A 24,221-nucleotide genomic window follows, 5' to 3' on the forward strand; every position below is an offset into this window, starting at 1 on the left:
GAGGGCGCCAGGGCAGTTAAAAAGCTGCCTAGTGGCTGCAGGCAGAAGCCGTGATACCAGAAGTTTGCCCGAGAAGCTCCCAGTTGTTCTGGAGGGTGATCCTTGCAGAGGTTAGGCAGGTGGTCGCCCTTCTTCTTGATGATTTTCACCTCCTCATCCAGGAAGAGGCTCTCCAGAAAGTCACGGAGGTGGCGTCTGTGCAGACAGAACTCAGAACTTGCAGATCCCAAAGGGCCCAGTTCAGGTTGTTCTCCAGGACCCTAATGGCTTGCCGAGCATCCAGGTTTTATCTATACCTCACTCATCTTGGGACGGCTCCTGCGTATCCTGGAAGTGTGGGCGGCAGCCACGTGCATCTGCAAAAGACACTCTGCAGCATCATATTTCTCTTCCTCCAACTCGCCCAAGAAGTGGTCCACGCCCTCCGGAGCCATGTGGTCACTGGTGGAAATAGACACCCAGAGAGACGTGGGTGTGGAAGGCCCGAAGATGCATGTTGATGGGGCGGCTGATGGTGGCCTCCACCACAGTGGAGTAATTCTGAGGAATGCGGGAGCTCCATTGATATGCAATAAGGAGCTAAGATCAGAGCGTGGTGCTGGCTGGTCTTGGAGGCCGAGGATGGCTGAGAGATTGGTGCCAAAGGTTGTAGCTGGGAAAGAGGTTGGAGGGTGGCCGAGGCTGGAAGAACAGGTGTCCCTGGTTCTGTTCAGTCCAATCACTGTAGAAATCAGAGACAGATTCCAGGGATTGAGGTGCACACCCCCCCACACACTAAAAGCTATTTACTGTTGTATTTACAACTATTTATATAACATTTGCATTTTATTAGGTATCATAAGCAATCCAGAGAGGATTTAAATTGTATGGGAGGATATGTGTAGGTTATATGCAAATATTAGGCCATTGGGAAGTCATGGAGGTGGCGTCTGTGCAGACAGAACTCAGAACTTGCAGATCCCAAAGGGCCCAGTTCAGGTTCTTCTCCAGGACTCTAATGGCTTGCCAAGCATCCAGGTTTTATTGATACCTCACTCAGCTTGGGACGGCTCCTGCATGTCCTGAGGTTAAGACGTCGCTCTCCAATTCAGGGGGTGCAGGTTCGATCCTTGATTGAGTAGCTAAGATCCCACATGTCTCGGAGCCAAAACCCCAAAACATAAAACTGAAGCAATATTTACCAAACTCAATCAGTTCAGTTCAGTCGCTCAGTCGTGTCCGACACTTTGCGACCCCATGAATCGCAGCACGCCAGGCCTCCCTGTCCATCACCAACTCCCGGAGTTCACTCAAACTCACATCCATTGGAGTCAGTGATGCCATCCAGCCATCTCATCCTCTGTCATCCCTTTCTCCTCCTGCCCCCAATCCCTCCCAGCATCAGAGTCTTTTCCAATGAGTCAACTCAATAAAGACTTCTAAAAAAATGGTCCACATAAAAAAATACATCTGAAAAAAAAACCCAAACACTACAAATAACTGGCCATCATATATAAGAGATTTGAGTATCAGTGGCTTTTGGTATACATGGGAGTCCTAGAATGAATCCCCCATGGATCCTTAGGGACAACTGTATACATATAATATCTCTGTTCCTCTCAGTCCGAATTAGTAAAATGAAAGCTTTTGTGCATTTCCTATATAGTAAATGATCTACTCCATTAGGCAAAAGCCACAGCTTTCCCAAACATTTCTTCCCAAAACAGAGACCCTGTGGTCCACATGCAGGTTGCTAAGGGACACACCTTCTGAGATCCCTAGAAGCATGTTGTCTGGCCAAGAGGCCCTATCTGTGTACCCTGAAATGCATCTAAGGTCTTAAGAAGGGGTCTTGTGTCTGCATTTCGGATCTGATCTTGACCTGAAGGCCACCTCTCACAGGCAGCACCCTGGATTTGATCTTTGCCACCAGGTTCCTTCCCTCTCCCGGGTTCTTATTTCCCTTGAGAATTTTTTGGGGGCCTAGAGGTTAGAAACGAGAAACAGTCTCATTTTCCAACCTACCAAGTTTGAGATAAGAAGCGTTTCCTCTAGATTCCAGAGGAATACAGAAAAGCTCTTTCTCGGTCTCATCCTGTCTCCATCCCTCAGCTGAGATGAACCAGTTGGTTCTTTCAGCATTCTGCCTTGACGTCTCCTCAGCCAGAGCAACGAGTCCGTGAACTATATTTTCTGTTTTCTCTGTTATTACAGGGAACACTGAATTCTTCTGTCAATACAGAAGTTGGGTCCCCTTTCCTCAGGCTCCCATAACAATTCCCTCACAGTCTTGTAGATTCCAGTACAGCCTCTTCAAGGCCGCCAGTACTCTGCCCCCTGCCCTATTCCTATGTCTTCAGTGGTATGTATGAGAACCCCAAGTAGATAGCAATGCCTCATATAGACACAAATAGGCTGTATCTATGGCTGAATAGCAATCCCAGCAAAATTGAAAACAGCAGCAATTTATAATCTTGCAGTTCTGTGGATTGGCCAGCTCAGCTCCCCATGGTGTTGGCTGGGCCAGCCATCTTTGCGGCCCCGTGGATTGTAGCCCAACAGGCTCATCTGTCCATGGAATTTTCCAGGCAAGAATACTGAAGTGGGTTGCCATTTCCTACTCCAGGGGAGCTTCCTGACCCAGGGATTGAACCTGTGTCTCTTTCGTCTCCTGCATTTCAGATTCTTTGCCTCTGAGCCATCGGGGAAGCCGAAAAAAGGTGCCACTTAGAACAACAACAACAAAATAACTTTAGGCAGGAATAGTGGCTCTCGACCCTGGCTGTGTACTCAAATCACGTGGGGAAATTTTTTTAACATATCAGTGGCCAGACCTACCCCCAGAGGTTCTGATTTAATTCATCTGGTTTAGTGAGTGCGCATTTGTTTTTCTCATAACTCACCAGGTGATTTGAAGGTGCATGTAGGGCTGAGAACTACTCTGAGAAAGGAAGTGCCTGTGTTGGGGCTGGGAAGAGGGATACGGTGACCAGCCATCCCAGTTTGCCAGAAGCCCCAGTTTTAGTCCTGAAAGTCCAGTATCTCAAGAAGCTCTCTCAGTCCTGAGTAAACTGGGCCACCTGTCAGGGAAATGATATGCAAATATTGATTCATGGTACTTACAGTTAGGATTTTCTTTGAAGTGCCAGGTTTGAAGCCAAAGTACTTTTAAACTTAGGAAATAAAGAGCAAAAAGCTGCCTACTGTGGCCAACAGTCTGAAATGCACAGGAGACCAAGGGCAGGGATGCGGTTAGTTAGGGCAGCATCTCTCAAACCTTGGTGTGCTTGAGACTCACTGCAGGGTCCTGTAAAATGCTACCTCTGACCAGCAGGTCTGAGGTGGGTTTGAGACTGTGTGTTTCTAACAGGCTCCCAGGAGATTCTGGGGCTGCCTGTCAGGGACAATATGTGGAGAAGCAAGAGTCTAGAGAGATGTAACTTCTCCCTCTTTTTAATAGAAAACCACAATCACAGAAAGATAACCAAACTGATCACATGGATCACAGCCTTGTCTAACTCAATGAAACTATGAGCCATGCTGTGTAGGGCCACCCAAGATGGACGGTGGAGAGTTCTGACAAAACGGGGTCCACTGGAGAAGGGAATGGCAAACCACTTCAGTATTCTTGCCTTGAGAACCCCATGAACAGTATGAAAAGGCAAAAAGATAGGACACTGAAAGATGAACTCCCCAAGTCGGTAGGTGCCCAGTATGCTACTGGAGAAAAGTGGAGAAATAACTCTAGAAAGAATGAAGAAACGGAGCTAAAGCAAAAACAACGCCCAGGTGTGGATGTGATTGCTGACAGAAGTCAAATCAAGAAGATTAAACCAGACCATCCTAAAGGAAATCAGTCCTGAATATTCACTGGAAGGACTGACACTGAAGCTGAAGCTCCAATACTTGGCCACCTGATGTGAAGAGCCAACTCGTTGGAAAAGACCCTGACTCTGGGAAAGACTGAAGGCAGGAGGAGAAGGAGATGACAGAGGATGAGACGGTTGGATGGCATCACCGACTCGATGGACATGAGTTTGAGTAAGCCCCAGGAGTGGGTGATGGACAGGGAAGCCTGGAATGCTGCCGTCCATGGGTGTGCAAAGAGTCAGACATGACTGAGTGACTGAACTCAGTAGTTGTGGTACACGGGCTCAATTTGCTGCACGTGGGATCTTCTCGGATCAGGGATCAAACCCGTGTCTCCTGCATTGGCAGGCAGAATCTTTACCACGGAGGCACCAGAGAAGCCCTGTAACTTCTCTCTTACAACACACATAACCTTGAGGGAATTCCTTCTTCTTTCAGACCTTTTGATTTATCAGGTGTACATTGGGGATACTAATCCCCCCATCACAGGGTAACACCCAGGAGTTTTCATGCTAGAAGTGAACTGTTGTGAAGATTCAGAGTGCCTGGTGTGTTGTTGGGGGCTGCCTGGATGTAAGCCATCTTTCCAACCTCATCATCACCCAACTTTAGCCTCTCATGCTTTCAGGGCTCTGATTGGTTTCTTACACAGTTAGCAGAATCCTTGGGGAGCAGGCACTTCAAGGGCAGTTGCTGACGTGTTCAGAGGGATGCTGAGTGGAGGCGGATGACTGCAAGCCAGTGCCAGGGCATGGGGCCAGCTGCACCTGTGATCTAACCATCCGTGCACCCTGCAGAGAAAAACCTCATTTCATTTAGAGGCGATGTTGGCAGTCAACATTTTTTATTTCAAGGCAAAAAGAAAAGAGAAGTGCTATAGGGAGAAAGTTTTTCTCTTAATCACTATTGTCAGAAAGTTCAGGTTGGAGGAAATGTTAAAGAAGGAAAGTATGAAACATAAATAGCCTCAGAAGTACTGTCTTTGGAATCAGCAATTCTGGTTCCATCACACACTATGCTGTATGACCTTGGGTAAATTGCTCCCGCTCTTTGAGCCTCGGTGACTCCTCTGTAAAATGAAGACGAGAATCCCTATCTAGTTAGCTGGTGCCGCCTCCCTTCCAACATGGGTATCTGTGACTCATCCTGTCTCTCTCTGTCTGCTGCTGGGTGTCAGGGCTCCTCTGGGGAGCCAGGACCATTGAGGCTGCAGGCTGACAGCCTAGGGCCAAAGGGCTCTACAGACCCTTCTTGTCATTGTTCAATTTGTTGTTCTTGTTGTTCAGTCTCTAAATCGTGTTTGCAACCCCGTGAACCGCAGCACAGCAGGCTGCCCTGTCCTTCACTATCTCCTGGAGTTTGCTCAAACCCACGTCCATCGAGTCAGTGATACTTTCCAACCATCTCATCCTTGGTCACCCCCTTCTCCTCCTGCCTTCAGTCTTCCCCAGCACCAGGGTCTCTTCCAATGAGTTGGCTCTTTGCATCAAGTGGCCAAAGTATTGGAGCTTCAGTTTCAGCATCAGTTTCATGAGCCAACACTAAACTTTAAGAGACTTGCAATAAAATCCTGGAGTCACAACGCTTTCAGAAAATGCTTTGGATCTTAAAACACTGCAGCCTGGACTTCCCTGGTGGTCCAGTGATTAGGAATCCGCCTGCCCATGCAGGGAGCAAGGGTTGAATCCCTGGTCTCGGAAGATCGCAAATGCCAAGGAGCAACTAAGCCCACATACCGGAACTACTGAAGCGCTCGCACCCTAGAGCCTGCCCTCGGCAACAAGAGAAGCCACCACAAGAGAAACCCATGTACTGCATCTAGAGAAAGCGCATGGCAACCAAGGCCCAGCAGAGCCAAAAAAAAAACAAAAAACCAGCCCTCTGCAGCCCCTTCCTGCCATGATTTTGTACTCTCCTGATTGCCACAAGCCTTACCCCTTGGAGTCCTGACAGCTGCTGACCCCTCACACTTGCTGGGCCCTGGGGGCTTTGCTTTTGCATCCCTTTTTCTTTCCTCTGCGCTCTGAGGTGTTGGATACTGGCAGGCCCGCTGGAGACCTTACAGTGTGCCCGATGCCGCCTCAAGCACTTTTAATGCGTTCATCCTCCTGCCCGGCCTATGAGATAGATGCTATTATTAGCCTGCAATTCCGTAAGTGAGGAAACACACAGAGACTAGGGGAACTACCCATGCTCACACAGCTGGGAAGTGGCAGTGCTGGGGGCCCTGGCTCCTGAGTGGTGTGTCAGCCTTGATACACGCTTCCTCTGCCAGAGACACTGAGCCCTTGCTCCTCTTTATTTTTCCCAAACTATTGTTTGTTTTTCTGATGATAATAAAAATACATGCTCATAAGAAAAACAAAAACGGGAACATGTAAAGAAACAAGTTAAAAAAAAGTCTCAAACTTTCACTCCCGGCCCCTCCCTAGAAGAAGTAGCATTTGGGGGTCATGTTAGCAGATGGTCACAAGTGTGTGTAATACAAGATGGGATATTATCATCTGTATGTACTGAAAAGCTACAATGATGAGAGAATGATCTAGAACTCACACAGGGAGCCATTCAGGTGGGTTCAGATCTGCCAGCCTGTGTCCTCTGCCTGTGTGATGCTGGGCATTTCAGTTTTCTGCAAAATGAGAACCTCCTAGAACAACAGGCTTAAAAACTTCAGTGAGATAACAGAGGAGAAATGCTCAGCATGGTTTCTGACAGCCAGTGAGCACTCCCTAAAAATCTAGTTGTGATTATGATTCATGGCTGATGGGAGCTCTTTCGGTTGGGAGCCACAGGGCCACGGAAAATTCATTCTCTGGCTACGGAGAGAAGCAAAGAGTGAAGGTCGCAGATGGTGTGAAGGCTGAAGGGAGACACCCAGCATGAAAGCCAGGCCTGCCGTCATGACCTGGAGGACCAGGAGCAGCTTAGAAAGTGAGGTGTGTGTTGGGGTGGGGGGACAGGATATGGATTGGGTACTGGGGTGGGGCAAGGGCTGGAGGAGTCCTTGGGGTAAAGACCTAGGACCCCGCCCTTGATGGGGAGCCCTCTCTTTCGCGGGCCGAGTGTACTGGGTCCCCCGGTCTGGATAATCACCCTGGCGCTGAAACTCGCCCAGCAGTCTCCTCCCTCCGAGTAAATAGGTGTTGCTATTCTAAGCCGGCCTGAGAGAAAAATACTTGCTTTGCTTTGGAAGGATTTTTTTTTTTTTTTTAAGCCGTGAAAATAACAGGGCAGTAGGCTGACTATTTTAGGCTGGGGCCTTTGGCTGGCTTTCAAAGGCCCGGCCCAAATGAGATCTATTTAGAAACAGGTCGCGCTGCACACTCCGCACGCGTTGATCGTCCGGTAGAACAAGCCTGGATGGAGGCGTCCTAGAGATTCTGGGGCGCGGACCCGAGCAGCAGCGTTGGAGGGAATTGCGGGCCGCTGTTTACCCGGGGACTGTAAACGCGAGGCCCGCCTCTCTCGCTCTGAGCCTCTGCGCTCTCCCCACACCTGCTCCGCCGCAGCCCCTATGAGTCCTCAGGGGGCGGAGCCCGCAGTCTGCCTCTCCACTTTAGGAATCCCTGGTCGGGGTGGGATTGGAATATGGGGAATGCTCCCCACCTTCTCTATAAATCAGCCGGGTAGGCGGCAGCGTCGGGGCCAGGGAGGAGCCTGCCCTCTGGAACACGGCTGAAATTTTCCACTCTCAGTGGGTCACAGGGTGCCTCTGGGGACTGAGAAAGACACTCCGGAGGTGACGGCCTGAGATGGAGTAGAAATACCTGAGCTGAGGAGACTGGAATCTTGACCCTGGCCCTTACAAGCTGTGTGACCTCGGAGAGGTAACTTAACCTCTCTGATTCTTTGTTTTCTTTTTAGTGAAATGGAGCTTCTAAAGCAAACCTAGGGCTTCACTCATAGCTCAGTTGGTAAAGAATCCGCCTGCAATGCAGGAGACCCCGGTTCGATTCCTGGGTAGGGAAGATCCCCTGGCCAAGGGATAGGCTACCCACTCCAGTATTCGTGGGTTTCCTTTGTGGATCATCTGGTAAAGAATCCGCCTGCAATGTGGGAAACCTGGATTCGATCCCTGGGTTGAGAAGGTCCCCAGGAGATGGGGAAAAGGCTTACTCACTCCAGCATTCTGGCCTGGTGAATTCCATGGACTAAGTCCATGGGGTCACAAAGAGTCGCACATGACCGAGTGACTTTCACTTTCAAAGCAAAGCTTACAGGACAACAGGAAAGATTTAAGAAGATAACGTATTTAAAAACATCTAGCAGAGGAGCCTGGTAGGCTGCAGTCCATGGGGTTGCTAAGAGTTGGACACAACTGAGCGACCTCACATTCACTTTTCACTTTCATGCATTGGAGAAGGAAATGGCAACCCACTCCAGTATTCTTGCCTGAAGAATCCCAGGAACAGAGGAGCCTAGTGGGCTGCTGTCTATGGGGTCGCACAGAGTTGGACACGACTGAAGCGACTTAGCAGCAGCAGCAGCAGCACATATAGAGTGGCCACCAAATCTGGAAGCACAGAGGAGTTTTTAAGAATAAGTGGTTTGTTGATTATACATAAAAAAATTTTCTTCCAAATGTTAGGGTCACCCTGTGGTGGTAATAATACCTAGCACTTATATGGTTCTTATCATGTGGCAGGCACTGTTCTAAATGCTTTACATATATAAACTCATTAAGTAAGTAGGTGTTAGTCGCTGAGTCATGCCCGACTCTTTGCCACCCCCATGGACTGCAGCCCACCAGGCTCCTCTGTCCATGAGATTTTCCAGGCAAGGATATGGAGTGGGTTGCCATTTCCTTCTCCAGGGGATCTTCCCAACCCAGGGATCGAACCTTCGTCTCCTGCACTGCAGGCAGATTCTTTACCAGCTGAGCTACAAGGGAAGCCCCATAAGCTCATTAAGTCTTCATAACAACCCTATGAAGTCGGTGCTACATTATCCCCATTCTATAGATGAGGAAACTGAGGCTCAACATTAAACAACTTACCCAGGATTATACAGCTAGCAAATGGCAGAACCAAGAATCAAACTCAGATTGTTAACCTTTACACATTAGTTAACCATTTGCTAGAATCCCTTTTTCAAATACAACTGATGGCTTGACCCTCAGATAATGCTAATAGGTAAAAATATGACCGGAACAATTATGATGGTCACGGACCCCCAACACTGCAAAGAATCTTAAGAGGTAACCCAGCAACTGTGGTCTTGACCTTCTGCCTTTGTCAGTCAAGAATAGACTGAAAACATTTGGGAGGTAATTGGCAAATTTCTTTTTTTTTTTTTTACTTTGTTACTCCCAGCTGTTAGGTGAGAGGTAGTCTCTCAGTGTGGTTTCTCTTATTAGGGTGGTGGCTATATTTTCATATGTTTCATTTATTTGCATGTTCCCTCCTGTGAATTGTCTGTTTATATCTTTTGACTGTGCTACTTGGTCTTTTCTTGCTGACTTTTAGAGCTCTCTTTATTAAAAGAAATGAATCCTTTGTGAATTGAGTTGCAAATATTGTTTCCTGGTGTGCCATTTGACCTTTGATTTTGCTGGAAGTATTTATCATGTTGCTGAAAGTTGACTTTTATGTGGTTCAGTGTATCAATTTTTTATAGCCTCTGGCATTTGTATGTAGTGCTTAGAAATGCCTTCCTGCACTGAGAAAAATTTGTTTCCATGTTTACCTTTAGTATTCTTAGGGTTTCTCTTGTTAATGTTTAAATCTTTCAGTCATTTGGGTTTTATTTCAGTGTAATTTGCAAGCTAGAGATCAAACTTTCCCCTCTTCTTTTCTAGATGGTAGGAAAACAGCACTTTTCTTCTACATGCCTGGCACATACACGTGTATCATTGGGATCATTTCTGCCCCATTCTCCTTGGGTCCGATTTTAATAGGAAAATTCAGCCTTAGTTTGGCATATTCATTTCCTGGACTGACACAGCAAAGTACCACAAACTGGGGTGGGGGTGGGGGACATAAAGCAATAGAAATGTACTCTCTCACCATTCTGGAGGCCAGAAGTGTGAAATCAGGGTGAGCCTGTGGGTCACATCCTTCCCTGCCCTTCTCTTAGCGTCTGGTGGTGGTCTCAATCCTTGATTAGCAGCTGCATCACCCCAGTCTCTGCTCCTATTGTCACGTGACCTTCTAGGACCAAACACTTGCAGTAAATGTATAAGAAGTTAATTTATTTGTTGTAAAAAATAATTCGCACATATTAATTTAAAAAATACCGATTCTCCAAGAGTCAAAGGTCACAAACAAGCAAGCCAGAAAACAAGGAATATAGATGTGGGGAAATACTCACCTGCTGATTAGTGAAAAATATACAACCTAACCCAGGGATATGATACTTTGCCTTTTTCTAATACCCAAAAGGGATAAAACAACAACTTAGACTGGCAAAGAAATGGTGAAACCGGCAATCTCAGGGCTGGAACCTTCTGGAAAACTTGTGGGCAATACAGATCAAGGGTCATTTAAATTTTTCTTCCAATTGACCCAGTAATTCTACTTCTGGGGCTGTATTCTAGAGGAATCATCCTAAGTAGGGAAAAAGCTATTTGAAAAGGCAGAGAGGGGCTTCCCTGGCAGCCCAGTGGCTAGGACCCCACATTTGCGCGGAGCACAGATTCAGCCCCTGAAAAGGGAACCGAGGTCCGGAAACCAGACCCCGCAAGCCATTTAGTGGGGCCAAAAAAAAGGTAGAAAAAAGGGACATTTATTGGATCCACGCTAAATGCCAAACTCTTCGCAAGCTTTTCTCATTTAATTCTCTCCATAGGTGGCGCTAGTGATAAAGAACACACCTGCCAATTCAGGAGACGTAAGAGACTTGGGTTCAATCCCTGGTTGGGAAGATCCCCTGGAGGAGGGCACTGCAACCCACTCCAGTGTCCTTGCCTGGAGAATTCCATGGACAGAGGAGCCTGGCGGGCTACAGTCCGTGGGGTTCCAAAGAGTCAGACAGGACTGAAGCGACTTAGCACGCTGCACACATAACCTCCTGAGGTCAGCATTCTTAGCTCCATTTACTGGCAAGGAAACCAAGGTTCTGTGAGGTTAGGCCTTGTCCAAGGTCACACAGCCTCTAAGTGACAGGGCTGAGCTTCCAGTTCTAAGGCCCCTGGGTTCCCAGCTCCCCATGGCTGCTTGGGAGGCAGAGCACACCGGCTGCTCACCCATCAGCTACACGTGGGAGGTGGGGCCAGGGGTTCCACTGAAGGGTCTTTTAAGACTTCTCTGAGCTTTTATGAATCTATTTATTGCTGTAAGTAAACCTCAGGAAGGATAAATACAGAAGTAAGTAAGAATTGTGCAAAAAATATTAGACACCCTTCATTTCCCCCTTCGGCTTTGGAACTTTCAGCCAAGATTAATCTTTGTTTTGGATTTTCGTTTTGGGTATATTGGTGCTTTCTGAATTAAGATGAGCTATTTGCTGTGTTTGAGTACCTATTTATTCCCTGGACAAATACATTGTGATGATTAAGAATGCAGGTTCTATATATGGGAGTTCCTTTTCTCTTTGTTTGAAATTGTATCAAAGTAGTTTTTTTTTCCCCCCTTAAAAATAGAGATGGGTGGAGTCTGACTGCTTCAATTTCTCCCAGAGCTCACCTGCTATTAGCAGTGTGTTTGTGTCTAAGTTCCCTTGTGTGTGAAACAGAATGATGCTGGTGCCCATCTCATGGAGTTGTTACAAGTTGCAGTGGGATTTACTACCCTATGCCTTATGGCATCATCGTAGTTAGCTTTCAGTCACCATTACTATTAATTCCCTTCTTATAAACCAACTTGCTTTGGAGTTGTCTGCCTTCTGAAATTGTTTCTGAAGAAAAGCACTGACTTTCCTGATACAGCAAACGTGGACAGGACACCAACATTACTAGAAAGTGTCCCAAGAGGAAGATAAAACCAAAGTGGCCCAGAACCATGGTGAGGAAATGAACCAAGAGAAAACAATCTCTAGAATTTTAAGTGTGCAAACCATATTCGAGGCTGAGAGAAGGGGCTGTCTTCTCAGGCCTGAGTTCTATGAATCTGGTGTCAGAAGCTGCTGGCTAAGGTTGCCCTCTTATACCACCTCTAGGTCTTGCCCTTCTGGAGAGGTAGGTGAAGGGGTACAGATGATCACCTATTGAATAAACAGAGCCCCCCAGTTTTCCCACTTACTCAAATTTATGAGGCCCATGTCTACTTGGAAAAGTATGCAGATATTGCTACTAATGATTGGGTATAGCTTCCGTATCGTTTGCTGGCAGCCTGAGCCACCGTGTAGCAGTTCCAACTACCTTCAGGCCGCCATGCTGGAAAGGCCAGGAAGTGCTCAGGCAGACAGTGCCCTTTCCCACCCCCCGCTCGCCCTTCCAGCCTTCCCCCTGGATGTACCAGACGTAGGAGTAAGGAGACCGTTTTGGAAGTGGACCCCCCAGTCCCCAGCCATTCAGGACACCTCCAGTCCCAGACATCGTGGGACAAGCCATCCCTGCTTGGCTCTGTCTGCATTCCTCGCCCACAGAATCTGTAGGCATAACAAAGTAGTTCATGTTTACACCGCCAAGTTCACAATGGCTCCTTACACCCGATGGGCAACTGGAATGATCGTCTGCCACAGAAGGTGCCATCTGGTGACAGGGCTTCAGGTTAAAACTGAGCGATGAGTGGTTCCTCGTTTTATTCCCATCGGTGTGCCTCTTCAACCTTGTTTGGGGAGAACTGGCAGTTTTTAAGACCCCTCCAGGGCCATATAACCGTGCTGGCCTCTCTCCAGGGTCATCTACATAATTTCTGGGGCCCAGTACAAGGTGAAACTGTGGGGCCTCTTGTTCGTGAAGCCAGGAAAGTTGTCATTAGACGTACAAAGATGTAGAACTTTTTCTTTTCTCTGGACCCGTGATGGCGTTCTGTATCTGCTGTTTAATATCAGGCTCCTTGAGGTGTGAGGACGCTGGCAGCCTGAGCGCAGACCGTAGTAGGGGCACACAGGTGCCTCTTGGCTTCTGGAATGCCCCAACCCCACCCTGCCCTGGGGGGCTGGAGGACAAGGACGGCAAATAATCACTTGATTACTGCGGTGGAGACCGGGAGGCCGGGGAGGAGGGAAGTGCCAGAAAGGAGGGTGAGCAGGCAACGGAGAAGCCCTGAGAGGTGGGAGGCACCACCGCCTGTGAGCAGAGGCTCCAAGCCCCTGGGGGCAGGCTCCATTGTCCCATTACATTCATGGGCCAAAACACATTCAAAGATGAAATTATCAGTAATTTCGAGCTTAAAAAAAATAAAAAGAATTTCAAGATAGAGACCACAGAGCATCGAACTCCAAGTGCTGGGCCTCCTGTGTGTCTGCCCCGATCTCACATCCACACCACCTGCCCCGCCCCTCATGAACACAAGATAAGATGCTTTAGTCAGAATGTCAGCACCGCCCCCAACCCATGAAAGCGAAGTTGCTCGGTTGTGTCCAATTCTTTGTGACCCTTGGATTGTAGCCCACCAGGCTCCTCTGTCTATGGGATTCTCCAGGCGAGAATACTGGAGTGGGTTGCCAGGGGATCTTCCCAACCCAGGGATCGAACCCAGGTCTCCTGCATTGTGGGAAGATTCTTTACCATTTGAGCAACCCAGGAAGCCCAGTCCTATGAGGTGGACATTATTATCCACACACACAAGCTAAGAGGACCTCTCAGACAGGCGTGTTGGCTTGTCTGCCTGGCCTGGAGTCACACAACTGACAGGAAGAGGAGGTGGAAATTCAGTGTCTGGTTCCAGACCACTGAAGTTGTCCGAACTCGGGATGGAGAAGAATTTCCAGACACAGAGTATTGCAGAAAGGAGTGTGTTTATTAGGATCGAAGAGCAGAGATAACGTGGGCACTGCAAGGGCAGCGGCTGGACACCTCCTGACAGGCCAGGGAGTTGACAGCTTTTGTCCGTTAGTACCCAATTTGATCGGAAAAGGCAATGGCACCCCACTCCAGTACTCTTGCCTGGAAAATCCCATGGACGGAGGAGTCTGGTAGGCTGCAGTCCATGGGGTCACTAAGAGTCAGACACGGCTGAGCTACTTCGCTTTCACTTTTCACTTTCATGCATTGGAGAAGGAAATGGCAACTCACTCCAGTGTTCTTGTCTGGAGGATCCCAGGGACAGGGGAGCCTGGTGGGCTGCCGTCTATGGGGTTGCACAGAGTCGGACACGACTGAAGTGACTTAGCAGCAGCAGCAGCAGCCAATTTGTTATAGCCTCAAGGCAAAGAAAATCCTGCTGCAAGGTGGCATTAGGTGATAGGTTAGGGAGCTGTAGGGTAACTACCAGGGTGAGCATTTTTGCCTAATTTAGGGTCAGGAAGCCAGCTGGTGATGATTGGGGTGGGGCGGGGGGGAGGTTGGCAATGGTGACAAAGGGGCTCAGCCAGCTTCAGAAGTGACCCTGGTTCTGGACTCTGCTTCTGCAGCCTTGGGGGCAGGACTCAACACAGACCTTGTGCGTCTTCCGCCAGTTGAAGCTGTGAGAGCCTGAGAGAAGGCACCCCCGTGAGGTGTGAGCTGAAGCGGGAAATGCAGGAAAATGCCAAGGAAGGACAGAACACTGAAGGTGTGAGGTGGAGCCGGAGCCCTGGAGCTGGGGTGGAGAGGAGAAAGGAACATTTCCCTCCGGCAGGGAATAAAGCAGGAGCCGCTTGGCGGGTACTCTGGTTCCACAGGCCTGAGAGAATGGGCACTGTTGCTGAGATAGGTGTTGGGTAGAGGCAGAATTTTGACAAGAGGGTGCCCTTTACCAAACGTCAGAAAAAGGCACAGAGGCCTGGGCTTGGCGAATTCCCCTGATGGGAGATCTCAGTGAGCAGGAGACTGACTGGGCTTAGTGGAGGAGAAAAGGGCTTCCCAGGTGGCTCAGTGGTAGAGAATCCACCTGCCAGTGCAGGAGATTCAGTTAGATCCCTGGGTTGGGAAGATCCCCTGGAGAAGGGAATGGCCCCCCACTCCAGTATTCTTGCCTGGAAAATCCCATGGACAGAGGAGCCTGGTGGGCTACAGTCCATAGGGTCACAAAGAGTTGGACTCAACAGAGTGACTGAGTATGTACTCACGCACAGGTGACAAAGTTGAGCCTGAGTCTAGACCAATTTTGGATAAATTTGACCCTAAAAGGGAAGAAAGAATTAGGGTGGTAACTGAAAGTGCAAAAGGGACATTTGAAAATGTGTGTTTTTTTGTTTTTCCATTTTCAAGACCTGTCAGACTTGTCCTTTTAGGGCAGAAAGTGGGAAGTCAGGAAGAAGTGGGGAGGAGGGGACAAGGAGCAGCGCTCCCTGAGCACCCACTGTGTGCCTGGGCACCTCTTAAGTACCAGGGCCTGCACCTCTCCATTTCCTTTCTTCCCAACCACCCTTGAAGGCAAGGGTTTCTGCTCCTCCATCACCTGAGGAACAGGCCAAGAATCCCAGCAGGGAGGGCAGGGCTGGGGTTTGATCTCCTATTTGCCTGATTGCACAACCCATGCCTACTCTTCTGTGCACAGAGAGAAGCACTGGGATCACCCTGAGGGATGGGATGGGGTGGGAGGTGGGAGGGAGGGTCAGGATGGGGAACACATGTAGACCCATGGCTGATTCATGTGAATGTATGGCAAAAACCACCACAATATTGTAAAGTAATCAGCCTCCAATTAAGATAAATTAAAAAAAAAGGGGGGGGGGGTTGGGTTTACCAGGGAGAAACTATGTGTTTTTCTCATTGGCTGCTGAAATAGGAATATGGTGGAGAGGGGGCGGTGACCTTGTGGAGCCCAGTCTTCAGCCGCAGTTGTGGTCCCGGGCTGGGGGGAAGCAGGCAGAGGTGAGCCTCAGAGGTGGTGGGAGAGGCCCTGGGAGGCTGTGTGTTGGCCACGCCCACAAGGTAGGTGGACACCGCACCCCGCCCCCACCCCCCGCAGATGCTGTAGGTGAGATTGTGCACTCAGGGTATCTTTCATCTCCCGACCCTGTCACCAAGGAGCTAGAGTGGAAATGGATGTGGTCCTGGGAAGGGTGGAGAAGCTGGTCAGGCATCCAGGGGCCCAGGCATCCCAGAGGGCACGGCCTGAGGCCTAGCCCTGGAGTCCTGGGTGGTCAGTGTCCTGGTGAGGGTCACACTGAGTTTGTGGGTGGAGGGAGTGTGGACGGCAGAGGAGGTGCTGGGGCTGGCAGACACACTGGTGACCCCGCTCCATCGCTTATTCCCCCATTCCCAATCTCCATTTCTGGTGTGGACTGTTCGATTTGACTTCCAGGCCTTTTTTTTTTTTAATTAAATTTTGGAGTGGGTAACAGGCTCACATGGTTCAACAACTTAAAACTATAAAAGGTATAAGAAAAAAGTAAGAGAAATAAAAATAAGACATACAGAAGAAACCAAAATATAATTAAAAAGAAAAAACCCCTTTATAATTTTAAAACAAAAATTATAAACAGTTAGGCAGTGAAAGCTATTTTTTTCCACTCTGGTACTTTATCTACTGAGATCCTACCCTCCCACTAGCCTGTGATCACCATCGGTAGCATTCTGTGTGTTTTTCAGAGTTAATTTTAAGCCTTTACCAGCAAATGTTTTCCTTCCTTTTCACAAGAAGTGGCATATACAATTCAAAGTGTTCTGTCCCTTTGTTCCTTTTTTTTTTCTTTCATTCAACAGTATTTATTGGACATCTTTCCATATACACATCATTTCACATGTTTACAAGGGCATCTGTAGGGTGAATTCCCAAAAGGAGAATTTCTAGGGCCAAAAAGTTTATGCGTTCATAATTTTGATATTGCCAAATTGACTTCTCTTTTTTGAAAAAAATTTATTTATGTATTTGGCCGTGTTGGGTCTTAGTTGCAACACGTGAGATCTTTAGTTGCAGCATGAGAACTCTTAGTTGTGGCATATGGGATCTAGTCCCCAACCGGGGATTGAACCCAGGCCCCCTGCATTGGGAGCAGGGAGTCTTAGCCCCTGGACCACCAGGGAAGTCTCTCAGACTGACTTCCATGGAGATTGTTCCAGGTTATAAGCCCCAAGTCATTGTACAGGCCTTAATAGTTGCTGGTTTCCAAGATCACTGAACTAGGTTTTCCTGCCTGTGACTCCACAGCGTGCACTGTGGACCCCCCAGGAGGCAGCCCCGCACCCCTCATTACAGGCTGCCCAATTTGGCTTGAGGGAGGTTTGGCCCTCCTTCACCGTTCTCTGCAGTGCTCTGCCCCAGGGAGGTCATCTCCCACCCCAGAGCTGCTTGCTAGTCCCCGAACACAAGTCAGACCCCTATGCTTTTGCCCGTACTGTTCCCACCTCCTGCCCTGCCCCGCCACCCTTCTCAGCCTGGAAAATTCTGACTCCTCCTTTAAGCCTCTGCTGCAAGGTTGCCTCTACAGAGGCCTCCCTGACCCTCCCAGGCAGAACCGGTCATTCGCCCGCCTCCCCAGGGTGCCCTCCCACAGAAAGAGGCCAGCTCCTGCCCTTACAGCACGCCGGGGCCAGGTGGTGGGGTAACTGTTTACATGGCTCTGTCTCTCCAGCACCCAGCCCAGGCTGGGCCCACACTTCAAACTCATCTGGGACTAAAATTAAACTCACTGGAGAGGCAGGATGGCATGGAGAGGGCACGGGCGTGGGAGTCGGGCTGGCGTGACTCCATCCTCTGTCACCTCCCCACCGCGCCAGCCCCAGCTCCCCGCTTCCCTCCTTCTCTGAGCTCTGACCGCACCGGTCTGCACGCCTTCCCACTCATGGCCCTTCAAGTGCAGTTCCAACTGCCTGGGGCTCTTTCTTCTTTCTTCTCTGCCCAGCTTAACTAGCACCTCCTGAGAGAGGCCTTCCTTGGCTCCTGAGTCTAAAGACACCTAGCCCCCCATTCCTTTTTTCTGTGCTCATTCCTTTCATGTATTTACTGCAATCCTGAGTCTCACGTTGATGTGTTGGTTTGCCTGTTCACTGCTTGTCTTCCCCGCTGTGACCCCAAAGTCCTTGAGGGTAGAGACCATGGTTTGTTGGCTTCTGGGACCCAGGGCTAACACGGGGCCTGGCACACAGTAGGCAGAGCAGAAGTCTTCAGCAACTGGATGAGGAATAAACAGAAGAAATGGTCCAGACCCAGCTCCACTGCAGCCCCACTTTGCCCCTGTATTAACTACCATCTCTGAGGGGCTCCTCATTTGAACAGCAGGTTTCTCAAGTTGTGATGTGTTATTTTTTTTTAAGATTTTTTTTTTTTTGATGTGGACCACTTTTGAAGTCTTTATTGAATTTGTTACGATATTGTTTCTGTTTCATATTTTGGTTTTTTGGCTGACAGACATGTGGGATCTTAGCTCTGGGACCAGGGATAGATCGCAACCTCTCTGCATTGGAAGGTGTAATCTTAACCACTGGACTGCCAGGGAAGTCCTTGTGATGTGTATCGAAGATTGTGAAAACTGCCTAGTTACAAGAGGTGCCATAAATGGTAGCTATTATTTGTGAAATTTTACTTCCTTTCACCTGAAAAATGCACCCTTTTTGGCCAGGTTTAAAGACCTTAGGTGGCTCAGATGGTAAAGAATCTGCCTGCGGTGAGGGAGATCCAGGTTCAATCCCTGGGCCAGAAAGGATGAGATGGTTGGATGGCATCACCGGACTCAATGGACACGAGTTTGAGCAAGCTCCGGCAGATGGTAAAGGACAGGGAAGCCTGGCATGCTGCAGTCCATGGGGTCACAGAGTCGGTCACGACTGAGAACACCAGGGCATGTCCGGGCTTCCCAGGTGACGTTAGTGGTCAAGAACCTGCTTGCCAACGCAGGAGACGTAAGACTCGGGTTGGATCCCTAGTACTGGGAAGATCTCCTGGAGAAGGGCATGGCAACTCACTCCAGTATTCCTGCCTGGAGAATCCCATGGACAGAGGAGCCTGGAGGGATACCATCCATATAGTCGCAAAGAGTCGGAAGCGACTGAGCGCAGCATATGGCATGTCCATTTTTCCTTCAAGCCATTTCCGACTCATTCCTTTTCCCACTTCTGTTTCTCTTCTGAGACCTTTCCTGATTCTAGCTCTCCTGCCTTCTCCTACCACCAAACCAGAGGTCTCCAAAGTAGGTATGTGCAACCCAGTGGACTGCAAGATGGTCCAGCAATTCCACTTCTCAGTATATGCCTGAAAGCAAGTCAACCAGCCTGAAAACAGGTACTCAGACAAGTACGTGTACATGCATGCTCATAGCAGCACTATGTGCAACAGCCAAAAGATAGAGACAGACCAAATGTCCATTGACGGATGATGGATAAACTGTGGTATATACCTAATATTTGTTCTTGCTCAGTCACTAAGTCGTGTCCAACTCTTTTCGACCCCATGAACTGCAGCCTGCCAAGTTCCTACGTCCTCCACTATTTCCTGGAGTTTGCTCAAATTCAGAAAAAAGACCCTGATGCTGGGAAAGATTGAAGGCAGGAGGAGAAGGGGATGACAGAGGATGAGATGGTTGGATGGCATCACCGACTCAATGGACACGAGTTTGAGTAAATTCCAGGAGTTGGTAATGGACAGGGAGGCCTGGCATGCTGCAGTCCATGGGGTCGCAAAGAGTCAGACTGAACTGAATTGAACTGAGCGACTGAACTGAATTGAGTTGGTGAGACTTACATACTCAGCCATAAAAAGGAATGAAGTATTGCTGCATGCAACCAGGAGGGTGAACTTTGAAAATATTATGCTAAGTGAAAGAAGTCAGAACAAGAGGTCACATATTATATAATTTCATTTATATGAAATGTCCAGAATAGATAAATCCGTAGTGATAAATCCATATACTGGTGACTGTCAAGGGCTGAGTGAGGATAGGAGGGGGAGAAACTGCTTAAAGAGTAAGGTCTTTACTTTGCAGTGATGGAAATGTTTTGGAAGTAGAAGTGGTGGTTGTATAACAGAGAGAATGCACCAAGTGCCACTTTAAAATGAACTTTAAATCGTTCACTTTCAAATGGCTAATTTCATGTTATGTGTCCTTCACCTCAATATTTTTTTATATAATTTAAGTTGATACATCGTATTTTTGTTTTTATTTAGTCCAAGAAATTTTTTTTTCTTGACTTGGGCTCTTAGTTTCCTGACCAGGGATCAAACCCGTGCCCACTGCAGTGGAAGCATGGATTCAAGCCCCTCAATAAATTATTTTTGGAACAATGAAGTAGCCACTTTAGCTGGTCAACTGAGAGGTTTGAATGAGGTACAGGTTCCTTCAACTTTCATGCTGGGCAAATACCAGCTAGGGGTGGTTGAAGAAAGGAATGGCCTGGGGGTCAGCAAGTGTGGCTTTGGTGCTGTGCCCTCCTCAGTAATGACAGGATGATAAGAGAAAACTGTGATGATTACAGTTAACACTTCTACAGTGTTTGATGTGAGCCTGGCACTCTTCCAAGTGCTTTACACACTACTCACTGAATCCTTACAACTCTGAGCTGGGTACCATCACTTTTTCATTACGGATGACAAACTGAGGAACTGAGGTTTAAATGACTTGTCCAAGTCACAGGTGAGGAAGTGGCAGAGTTCAAACGTGAACCTTGGCGGTCAGCTTCAACTCCCAGGCTCTGTGCTAAGTGTTTCCCGTGTTTTATCTCATTTAATCCCGTGAGTCACGTATTGTTGACTCAGGCTGGGACCTGGGACCCTTCACTGCAATTCTTATACCTTATCTGCCCTTTGATCAATTTCTATTGAATAAGGAGGCCAAGAACCTTCACAGGAAATGACGTTGTGAAATTCGCTCAGTAGTGTCTGACTCTTTGCGACCCCATGGACTATACACTTCATGGAATTCTCCAGGCCAGAATACTGGAGTGGGTAGTATTTCCCTTCTCCAGGGGATCTTCCCAACCCAGGGACTGAACCTAGGTCTCCCGCATTGCAGGCTGATTCTTTACCAGCTAAGCCACAGGGGAAGCCCAGGAATACTGGAGTGGGTAGCCTGTCCCTTCTCCAGCGGATCTTCCCAACCCAGGAATCAAACTGGGGTCTCCTGCACTGCAGGTGGATTCTTTACCAACTGAGCTATCAGGGAAGCCCAAACTATCAGGGAAGCCCAAACATCATTATTATAGGAAACGTCATTATTCCAAATTAAAAAAATATCCCCTCACAGTCCTCCCTATTCAATGTCTTCCAGTCTTTCCCCTGCATGGATTCCCTTTCCATACTTATGTGTATTTGTATACTTATGTATTTGTTTTTACATATTACTTTATATTTATATAGGGACTTCCCTGGTAGCTCAGACGGTAAAGCGTCTGTCTACAATGCAGGAGACCCGGGTTCAATCCCTGGGTCGGAAACATCCCCTGGAGAAGGAAATGGCAATCCACTCCAGTACTACTGCCTGGAAAATCCCATGGACAGAGGAGCCTGGTAGGCTACAGTCCATGGGGTTGCAAAGAGTCGGACACGACTGAGCGACTTCACTTTCACTTTATATTTATATATAGGTCCATATGCTCTTTTTAAAAAAACAATTTTATTTATTTAGCCTCTCTCTAGTTGCAGCAAGTGGAGGGGCTACTCTCGAGTTGAGGTGTGCGGGCTTCTCACTGCAGAGGCTCTTGCTGCTGTCGAGCACGGCCCCAGGGCTTGCAGGCCTCACTGGTTGCAGTACATGGGCCCAGTAGTTGTGGATCCTGGGTTCTAGAGCACAGGCTCAATAGTTAAGGCAGTTAAGGCACATGAGCTTAGCTGCTCCTCGGCACGTGGGGGTCTTCCCGGATCAGGAATGGAACCCCTGTCTCTTGTATTGGCAGGTGGATTCTTTTCCAGAGCCACTGAGGAAGCCGGGTCCACATAGTCTTGTTATCTCTTCTTGCTTCATCTTCATTTCCCTTTATACCGTACATAGGACTAACTATATTTTCTTTGGCTTTCTCTTCACAAGACACAGCTTTTGATTATTGCTGACTTCTCAATAGGGAGAACAACGTGTGGTACTAACAGGCTTTCAATAAAAATTTTTTTTTTCAATAAAAATTTAAAGTAAAAAATGTACATGGTATTGGGTAGCATTGTGTGCCTGTGTTAGAATGAACAGTCAGAAGGAGATCAGCCCTGGGATTTCTTTGGAAGGAATGATGCTAAAGCTGAAACTCCAGTACTTTGGCCACCTCATGCGAAGAGCTGACTCATTGGAAAAGACTGATGCTGGGAGGGATTGGGGGCAGGAGGAGAAGGGGACGACAGAGGATGAGATGGCTGGATGGCATCACTGACTCGATGAACATGAGTCTGGGTGAACTCTGGGAGCTGGTGATGGACAGGGAGGTCTGGCGTGCTGCGATTCATGGGGTCGCGGTCAGACACGACTGAACTGAACTGAACTGAACATGTTCTACTTTTTAAAATGTAATGTCTTCGATGGAAAAAAAAATCAGTACATAGAACTGATTCTTTTTAACAGATGGATATCCTGTACTGTGGAGACAGCACCCTTTATTTGAACAGTTTCCTTTTTAACTAACATTTTTTTCCAGTATCATCTCTAATGCAAACAACATGGCAATGAACATTTTAGCGAGTGTTTTTTTGTGCTTGCTGCTGCTGCTGCTAAGTCTCTTCAGTCGTGTCCGACTCTGTGCGACCCCATAGACGGCAGCCCACCAGGCTCTGCCATCCTTGGGATTCTCCAGGCAAGAACACTGGAGTGGGTTGCCATTTGTGTACTTATTCCTCTAGAATTAGTGTTCAGAAGTGGACTTGCTGGGGCGATGGGTATATGCATTAAAATATCCATTTGTTGTTCCTGTTTATAGCTACATTGTGTCTCTTCTGCAACTCTATGGACTGTAGCCGCCAGGCTCCTCTGCCCATGGGGTTTCCCAAGCAAGAATACTGGAGTGGGTAGCCATTCCCTTCTTCAGCGGTCTTTCCGACCCAGGAATCCAACCTGGGTCTCCTGCACTGCAGGCAGACTCTTTCCCGTCTTTCCCGTCTGAGCCACCAAAGAACTGAGACTCAAAAGATTACGGACTTTCCCACATGATGGGTAAACGACAGAGTCGCGAGGTGTCACCTGATGCGTAGGACTCCAGGGAGGACACGCCAAAGCTGGACATTGTTCTCTACACTGAGTCCTCGGGCTCATTTGGTTATCTCTGGACCTTGAGATGTCACCAGGCTGGCCTTCTTCTCCCTTTTAAGTCTCAGACTCCTTCGGGGCAGCTAAACTCTGACCCTCCTCAACCGCCACTCCGTTGGCCAGTCAGCACCCGCCCTAGAACCTTCACGGCTCGGAAATGGCGACCAGCGCCATCTCTAGGCCACGCCCACTAGGAGGTGGGACCAGAGTTCAGGCCAGAGCGATGGATGCCCGAGCCAAGTTTGAAGTCGGCTCCTAGGCGGGCTCGCGCAGAAGCAGAGCTGGTGGCGGCGCAGGTCGGGAGGAGGAGCACCGAGTGCAGGGCTCGCCTGCCGGGGCCGCCCGAGAGTCTCTCAAGTGCGGGCGCTGGGGCCGCCATCTTAGATGGCGGGATTAAGGCGAGAACTAGAGTGAGACGGGAAGGCTTGCCTGCCGCTCTTGGGCCCCGGAGAGGGACAGGTGGCCGGGCTTTGGGGTGTGTGCCCTGAGGCCGCGGAGCGCGAGTGGGACAATGCGAGAGCTGCCCGGGGCCCCGTCCCCTGGGCTGGGGACGCGCCGAATGTGATCGCCTCCCGCTCCCTCACCCGCCGCGGGGAGGAGGAGCGGACCAGACGCCGCCGCCGGACGACTGGACGCGGAGGCGGCCGGGCTCCCTCAGGTAGGCTGCAGGGCCGGGCCCTGGGAGCGGGGCGGCGGGGCTGAATGGGCCGGGTTCCCGGGCGGCCCGGCTAGGGCGTCGCTGACGGAACGGCCCCGCGGCGGTCGGGCGGAGGGCCGGGCCAGGCCGCTGTCACCCCGGGTGGCGCTAGGCGGGCGGGGGCCCCGGGGCTCGGTGTCATGGCCGGCGAGCCGAGTCCCCACATTCCCCACTCAAGATTTCCTTTATGTTTCGGGGAAACGTGCGGGCGCCACCCCAGTTCCCGTTGCACAGTCCTTGTATTTCGGCCACGGGAAAATCCGCCCAGAGACGCCTCGAATCCGTGTTGTCACTGAGGTGGACCACCGTCGTTTCTTTCTGGCCGCGGACTGGGGGGACCCGGGCTTGCATCTTCTCTCAAGTGACACCCTTTTCGGGAAGGTGAGGGCAGTCGGGGACAAGAGGAGGAAATAGGTCGGTGTCCCACCACAAAGGAAGGGATCGGGGCCTCCCCTTGGGGCTCAGGACTCTGCGGGTTACTGATGATACTATTGGGATGCTTATACTGACGGTCGGCCCCAGGATGCTTGGGAATAAAGATCCAGGGCTCCTT

At 49.2% G+C, this 24,221-nt stretch overlaps 1 protein-coding gene and 1 long non-coding RNA gene across 5 annotated transcripts in view; one reads left to right on the forward strand and one right to left on the reverse strand.

Moving 5' to 3' along the window:
• Positions 1-8,192: 8,192 nt before the first annotated feature.
• LOC129634941 (uncharacterized) lies at positions 8,193-10,433 on the reverse strand. 2 transcript variants are annotated; one of them, XR_008706006.1, is made up of 3 exons: positions 10,159-10,433; positions 9,855-9,998; positions 8,193-8,362 (listed from the first exon to the last, which is right to left on the reverse strand). It is a non-coding gene; the product is annotated as an uncharacterized LOC129634941 (long non-coding RNA). The 2 variants fall into 2 exon arrangements; XR_008706007.1 differs by having other exon boundaries at positions 9,855-10,011.
• Positions 10,434-23,211: 12,778 nt separating this feature from the next.
• Positions 23,212-24,221, forward strand: part of RAF1 (Raf-1 proto-oncogene, serine/threonine kinase) — a 79,112-nt gene continuing 78,102 nt past the window's right edge. Inside the window, exon 1 of one of the 3 annotated variants that reach the window (XM_055557443.1) lies at positions 23,212-23,629. The gene's annotated coding sequence lies outside the window, so the exon portion shown is untranslated. The remainder of the gene's footprint in view (positions 23,630-24,221) is intronic. The other 2 variants (XM_055557442.1, XM_055557448.1) reach the window with 2 other exon arrangements.

The sequence above is a fragment of the Bubalus kerabau genome, chromosome 20 (assembly GCF_029407905.1).
Source record: "Bubalus kerabau isolate K-KA32 ecotype Philippines breed swamp buffalo chromosome 20, PCC_UOA_SB_1v2, whole genome shotgun sequence".
NCBI classification, from domain to species: domain Eukaryota; kingdom Metazoa; phylum Chordata; class Mammalia; order Artiodactyla; family Bovidae; genus Bubalus; species Bubalus kerabau.